This window comes from Chelonia mydas, chromosome 24, assembly GCF_015237465.2.
Source record: "Chelonia mydas isolate rCheMyd1 chromosome 24, rCheMyd1.pri.v2, whole genome shotgun sequence".
Lineage (NCBI taxonomy): Eukaryota > Metazoa > Chordata > Testudines > Cheloniidae > Chelonia > Chelonia mydas.
In genome coordinates, this window is record NC_051264.2 from 17,491,111 (window position 1) to 17,498,610 (window position 7,500).

The 7,500-nt window shown below is 58.8% G+C and overlaps 1 protein-coding gene across 4 annotated transcripts in view; it reads right to left on the bottom strand.

Annotated features, from left to right (window-relative positions):
* LOC114018735 (phospholipase A2 inhibitor NAI) overlaps positions 1–7,500 on the bottom strand; it is a 30,903-nt gene that overhangs the window by 4,015 nt on the left and 19,388 nt on the right. The window contains exons 1-2 of one of the 4 annotated variants that reach the window (XM_037883288.2): positions 2,953–3,074; positions 797–1,038 (exon numbers count right to left, since the gene is read on the bottom strand). The exons of 2 other annotated variants lie outside the window; for them this stretch is intronic. The gene's annotated coding sequence lies outside the window, so the exon portion shown is untranslated. Of the gene's footprint in view, positions 1–796; positions 1,039–2,952; positions 3,089–7,500 lie in introns of those variants that run through there. One more of the 4 variants, XM_043535211.1, reaches the window with a different exon arrangement.

A 7,500-nucleotide genomic window follows, 5' to 3' on the forward strand; every position in this document is an offset into this window, starting at 1 on the left:
TGGATCCTCAGAGCTGTTTGCCACGGTTCTGGGGTAGCCGCATCACTGAGCCCTTCCTGGCTGGGACGTTCGCAGCACCCTCCCAGAGCCGTCAGAGACAAACTCCAAATGCTTCTGCTGGAAGGCTGTCCGCGAGGTGACTGTTTCTGGGAATCTACGACGACCACCCACAAGAACCACAAACAAGAGGGAGACAAAGCAGGCTGCTCCCTACAGTACCACGAGATGACTCAGCCACCTTGTTCTCGGAAGTGGGTTTTTTACCCACGAAAGCTTATGCCCAGATCAATCTGTTAATCTTTAAGGTGCCACCGGACTCCTCGTTGTTTTTGTGGATACAGACTAACACGGCTGCCCCTCTGATACTTGTCCTCGGCTGGTTCTTTGCAGGCTGCCTCTGGTCCCGCACTCCCCTTCAGAGCCCTCATGACCGCCAGCAGGACCAGGAAACCCCACTCCCCCAACCCATCCACTCTGACAGTGATACCTTGTCGTTACAGTCCTCAATACAAAATGTCCATTAACATTCATCGGGTGGAGGAGTGGGACTGGGAGCCAGGACTCCTGGGTTCTGTCTCCAGCTCTGCAAGGTGAGTGGGGGCTAGCGGTTAGAGCAGGGAGGGGGGATGGGAGCCAGGCCTTCTGGGTTCTGTCCCTGGCTATGGGAGGGGAGTGGGATCTAGGGGGTTAAAGCAGGGTGGCTGGGAGCCAGGACACCCTGGTTCTAGCCCTGGCTGCAGAAGGGGTGTGGGGTCTAATGGCTAGCGCACCAACAGCCCAGAGGGGTATCACTTACCAAAGGCTCCTTAGAGTAAAGTTTGCCTGGGGTGAAGTGGATGGCTAATTCTGCAGAGTGGAAAAGCTGTAACAGGCTCTGTCCTGTCTCTGTCTCTTTGTGGAAAGGCTCAGTTATGTGCTGTGATGTAACATCGAAACTTTAACGGAGGTTTGCCTGTCAGAGTCTGTAAATTTCTGTTCTCCCCATCAGCCCTGCCCACCCTGTGGGCGTCTGTGCACACTGCCAAATCCTCCTCCATCCTGCCAGGAAATCGAATTAGGGGAATGAGTGATACCAACTCTCCTGGGGTGGCAATGGGGGGTAGCGGGTCACACCAGGGACAGGGCGTCTGGACTCCTGGGTTCCGTCCCTGGTGCCATGTAGATTAAGGGCAGGATTCTTGGGTCCCGCTCCTGTCCTTGGGAGAAGCGGGATCCAGTGGTGAGAGGAGTGGGGGTGGGAGCCAGGACATCTGGGTGCTATAGATGGGGAAACGGGGCACAGCAGAGTAGGGTTGGGGGAGCCTTGGAAATCTGGGTTCCATAAGGCCGTAGGGTCTAGTGCAGGGGCGGCCAAACATATTGACCCTCCGAGCCGCATCTGAGGCTCTTCAGACTTTCAAGAGCTGGGGCGCACCTGCCGGGGCTCAGCCCTTTAGCCTGGCAGGGAGGGGGCTCTCGGGGCTTGAGCTGAAATCTCGAAATCCCCCTCCCTGCTGGACAGAAGCCAGAGGTGATGTGGGGTGGGGAGGGCATGTGTCCCTCTCAGAATTTTGCCAGGGTTTTGCTGGCCCTGCTCAGTCGAATGGTGCAACTGGTCTCCCTCCCTGCGTGGGAAAGTCACAGGACCCGTCTCTCCTTTTCATTGTAAACGTTATAACAATGTTGCCCCCCCCCCCACCAGATCTCGTGATAACCTCTGCAAAGTTCCTGGTACATTGAAGTGCTGGGCATGGGGACGCAGTGGCAGATTTAGCGTTAGTGGGGCCTTGTGCTCAGCTTCATTTTGGGGGCCCCTCCTTGGGACCCAGCCAAGAACATTCCCTCTTATCTCCCCCGCCCCTGTTTTTCATTCTTTTTTTTTCTTTATCCTCCTCCTATAAGTCATAGCAAGTAAATGAAAATAAAGTGAGATACCTTGACTGGTTTGCAGTCTACTCCTTTCCCACAGACCCCTTGAAAATCGCTGAGGGTCTCGGTGGGTCACGTAATGATCTTTCCAACTATTGTGTGAACCGCTGGCTCACTACTGTAAAGTGCTTTCAATGCGAGCGCTTTATAAAAATATATATATATTGGGGGGTGGGGTCTGGCCAGGACTTATAGTGCGGGAGGGGGCTCAGGGCCAGGGGGGCAGGGTCTGGGAGGGAGTTAGGGTGCAGGAACAGGCAGGGGGTTGGGGTGCCGGGTCTGCCCAGGAGTTAGGATGCAGGAGGGGGCGCAGGGTTGGGGCCGGGGTTTGGGGTGTGGAGCGCTTACCTGGGGCATCTCCCATTTGGTGCGAGGGCTGCAGGAGTCAGGGAGGGCAGGGGCTGGGGGTGCAGGGGCTGGGAGGGAGTTAGGGTGCAGGAACAGGCAGGGGGTTGGGGTGCTGGGTCTGCCCAGGAGTTAGGATGCAGGAGGGGGCTCAGGGTTGGGGCCGGGGGTTGGGGTGTGGAGCGCTTACCTGGGGCATCTCCCATTTGGTGCAAGGGCTGCAGGTAGGAATGTGGAGGGGGGTGCAGGAGCTCCCGTTGGGTGCTCAGGGTGGGTGGGAGGGAATGGGGGGTGCAGGAGACAGGGAGGACAGGGGGCCTGGGGGGCGTGAGGGATGCAAGAGTCAGGGCAGAGGGCTGGGGGTGTGAGCTGGGGCCGTAGGGGTGCTGCCGGCAAACATCTGTTCAGCAGCAGGGGAGCGCTGGGATGGGGGAGGAGAGGGAAAGCAGCTGCTCAAGGGAAGAGGCAGTGGAGGGGGGAGCTTGGCTGCCGGGGGGGCACAGAGCCTGCAGCAGGAGCCCCAGGAGCCGGCAGGACCAAGCTTCTGCCCCCGCAGCTGTGCGGCCCTGGGGTCCCCTGTCGCTGGGGGGCCCCGTGCCAGGGCCCCCTGTGTTTCACCGTAAATCCGCCTCTGTGGGGAGGGCTAAAGCTCTGAGGGTGGTTTTGGTCCTTTCCCCACGTTTGGTCCATCGCACTCACCTGCAGCCCCGTTTAAAGCAGAGCGGAACGGGGGGACCCGGGCCTGGAGAACAGCCAGGGCCCTGCAATGCAGCCGAGATTCTTCCAGGCTGGGCGTTCCCATCCTCTGCCTAATGACCTTGACAGCAGCGCTGGCTTCGAGCTGGTTGTAATCTGAGCTTTGTCTCTGCATCTTTGGCTTCTGTCCATCAGCCCCCAGCTCCCGCACACTGTCCTAAATGTTATGCAAGAGGAGAGCTGGAGTCCCGCCTGCAGCCCAGGGGAAACCTCAGTTTCCAGTAAAAAACCAAAAACCATCAAAAAGGTGAAAATCATAAAACTTTTGGTGGGAAATTGCAGGCGAAAATAATCTGCCCCAAAAATGAAAATGTGAACAATTTGGGGCCTTAAAGTGAATACATTTCAACCTTAATCCAAAAATCTCCCACCCTCTGAACCCCTCGGCCCCACCCCCCAGCCCAAAGCCCCTTCCTGCACCCCAAACCCCTCATCCCCAGCCCCACCCCAGAGCCTGCACCCCCAGCTGGAGCCCCAGCTGGTGAAAGGGAGTGAGGGTGACAAAGGGAGGGGGAAATAGAGCGAGTGGGGGGGGGGGGCCCTCGGAGAAGGGGGGGGTTGGGGGCAGGGCAAGGGTGTTTGGTTTTGTGCAATTAGGAAGCTGGAAGCCCTAGAGGCAAGTACGACAAGCTAGAACCGAGCAGAGAGAAGATGTATCAGGGGCTAAGAGAGCAACGGACCAGCAGGCAGCAGAAGCCAAGAAACCCTCTGTTATTTATGTCCCACGGGGGCAGAAGTTCACGCAGTTCGGGGGCTTCCCGACTAAACCAGGAGATGCTACGGTGGAGGAGCGGGTCACGTCTGTGAAGGCGGCTACGCACGCACTAAGAGGACCTGAAGAAGATCGTGTGGACTTCGTAGAGGAACATGTCAAGGACCAGACCAAGGCCACGGTACAGTTCTGAATTATGCAAACTCTCTGGCATGGCCAAAAAGCCGAACAACACCCTGTCGCCCGCCAGGAAACACTCAGGGCCAGAGGTTTCACCGGACAACGCGTGGCATGGTTCCTACACTCTGGCCTGAAAAGCTGCAGGCCTGGCAGGAACATCTCCCTGAGCCGGGGCTGGCCTGCAACAGACATGTCCATTCATCGATGGGTCATGCTCCTTTTTGTCTCAGTCAGGAGAGATCCCGGGTTACCGTTCGCTGCTCTGGACAGGGAGGGCCCTGAGGCGGATGAGCTGTTTGGGTCAAAGGTCACCGTGACGGGCTGGAGAGAGCTCATAAATAGCAATAAGAATGTACAGCACCTAACACAGTGGGGGCCGAGACTGGGTGCCTGGGTGCTACCGTAATACACCTAATAAATAGCAATCACAATATACAGCACCTAGCACTGGCGGGGGTCCTAGGTCTGACAATAACAATCAGATATTTGAACTCACTCCCGTCTGGCAGAGGCTGAGTGGCAGGTGCTTTATCAGACGGCTGCTGCTGTCTCTTTCAGGGGAGCAGGCCTCCTGGGCATGCCATTACTGAGGCGGAAATTCAACCTGTGACCATTGGGTCCCTAAGCACAACCTGGAACTAGAGGGTCTCAGATTCGAGAGCAACCCTGCAGCCCCCGACTCATAAACCTCTGCCACGATGCACCCACTCGCGGGGGCTGAAGACGCTCGCTGGCTCAGAGAGGGGTCCAACTCTGGGCTAGGAGAATGCCCCGGGAACCTGAAAGCAAAGCCCAACCAGCCGTGGTTAGGCCGGTTTTTTTTGTACGGCCGGGGACTGAGGAAGAGACGGGGGCAGGCCCTGGACTGGGTGGAAATCAGATTGCTGAGGTGGATCGAGAGCCAAGGAAGGGCTGTGTTCATAATCCTAGGGCTGGAAGGGCCCTCGAGGGGTCATCTAGTCCAGTCCCCTGCACTCAGGCTGGCCCTAAATATAGAAGAGCTGCATGGGGGATCATGTGCCCCACCCCCCGATTGCTGCTTGGCCTGGTGGGGCAGAGGGAGAGGGGCTCTGTCCTCCTCCCACTGCCCCTGCCCCTGCCCTTGGCAGCCGGGCCCGGGCGGCCCACCGTGCCGGGGGTGGGGAGGCGCAGCGGGAGAAGGACAGAGCCCCCTCTCCTCTCTGGTGGGGCAGGGAGAGCCTGGCGGCCCAAGGCTGGGAGCAGGGCGGTGGCGGGGGGTTGCTGGGCAGAGGAGACATGTGGGGTGGTCACACGTCCTCCCCTTTAGATTGTGCCCCCCTCCCGGTATGGGGAGGCCCGAGTCGTCTCTGGCTGAGGGAGTCCAGGCTTAGCTGGTTTGGCCGGGGGACATCAGAAGACGATCCAGAAAACAGGGTGTTTTAACACCCTTCGGTCAGAGGCGGCTGGAAGACCCAAAGCGAGATGGCTGGACGACACACAGAAGGATCTGATTAACCGCAGAGCTGCTACAAGGCAGACTGAAACGGAGAACTGGGGTGACCCCGTGCGTCTGGCCGTGATGCAGGCTCTCTGGGAACATCCCCTTCTTATAGCCAGGCCCCCGGCTGCCATGGGAGACCCCCACGGCTCTGCTACTTCAAGACTGGGTCCCTGGGTCCAGCACGTCTCTTTCCTACCGTGGCTCCTTCGGCCGGTCCCAAAGCGTTTGCACCCCCGTTGGAGGCTGAACTGACGTTCTCCGGGGCTGTGAAGCTCCCGGCCTCTGCTGCCTAACTTCCCCACTCGGGATATTTCTCACCTAATCTCAGGGCATGGAGCAGCTTCCATATGAGGCGAGACTAAAACCATTAGGGCTGTTCATCTTGGCAAAGAGACGACTAAGGGGGGATGCGACAGAGGGCTAGAAAATCATGCCACGGCACGGGGAAAGTGACTAGAGAACTGCTATTTCCCCTGTCCCACAGCACCAGAACCAGGGGTCACCCCATGAAACGAACAGGCAGCAGGTTTCATACAAACAAGAGGCCGTGCTTTTTCCCACAACACACAATTAACCTGTGGAACTCATTGCCAGGGGATGTGGGGGTCGTCAAAAGAACAACAGGGTTCAAAAAAGAACTTGATCTGCTCCTGGAGGATAGGGTCATCCCTGGCAATTAGCCAAGATCATCAGGGACGCAGGCCCATGCTCTGGTTGTCCCTAAACCTCTGACTGCCAGAAGCCGGGAGGCGAAGATGGGGTGGGTTTCTACAGAATCGCCATGTTCTGTGCAGTGCCCCGGAAGTTCTGCTTTTACCACTGTCGGAGACAGGACACTGGGCTAGCTGTGGCCGCGCTTCTCTTCTTAACTGGCTTCTTGATGGTCCCACCCATGAGAATTAAATCCCCGCCCCCTTGAAATAAATAAATAAAATTTCAGACAGTTTGCTCTCCAGTGAGTTTTATTCAGTACGACAATATAAAGGGGATGTGGGTCCGTCCGGGAGCCGAGAGCCCCTGGGGAGGGGAGCGGCCAACGCAGGCTGTATTTGAGTCTGATGGGGCCGTTGCACCGGGTGGGGAATCCGGAGACAAGCTGTAGCAGGAGGAGCCCAGCGAGGGCTGGGAGGAGAAAGCCGGCTGGTCCCGAAGTCACGCCCGCTGCACCGGAGGTTGTGTTTCTTGATGTCAAATCTGCCGCACGGGAGTTCGTGGCTGCTGGAGCCGTGCACGTCACCCTGAAGGCCTCGACTCCGGGAGGTGCGTCCGTCGCGCCAGGGGCCGCAGAGCCTGTCCAGGAGGGGTGACCTGGGGAGGGGGAGAGACCCATAGGGAGGTGCTGACGGACGGGCTGGCGAGGTGTCCCAGGCCTGCACCGTCCACCCTGCACAGTGACAGGGAGCAACAGTGCCCCCCCACCTGAGAGTGAGGCCGCAGGTACCCCCAGCATCCCCCAGATACCCCCTCTAGGACACACACCCCTCCAGCATCCCCCAGATACCCCCTCCTAGGACACACACCCCTCCAGCATCCCCCAGGTACCCCCTCCTAGGACACACGCCCCTCCAGCATCCCCCAGATACCCCCTCCTAGTACACACGCCCCTCCAGCACCCCCCAGATACCCCCTCCCAGTACACACCCCCTCCAGCATCCCCCAGATACCCCCTCCCAGTACACACCCCCTCCAGCATCCCCCAGATACCCCCTCCTAGTACACACGCCCCTCCAGCATCCCCCAGATACCCCCCTCCTAGGACACACGCCCCTCCAGCATCCCCCAGATACCCCCTCCTAGTACACACGCCCCTCCAGCACCCCCCAGATACCCCCTCCTAGGACACACGCCCCTCCAGCATCCCCCAGATACCCCCTCCTAGGACACATACCCCTCCAGCATCCCCCAGGTACCCCCTCCTAGTACACACGCCCCTCCAGCACCCCCAGATACCCCCCTCCTAGTACACACGCCCCTCCAGCACCCCCCAGATACCCCCTCCTAGTACACACGCCCCTCCAGCATCCCCCAGATACCCCTCCTAGGACACACACCCCTCCAGCATTCCCCAGATACCCCCTCCTACTACCACACCCCTCCAGCATCCCAGAATACCCCTCCTACACAAACCCTCAGCATC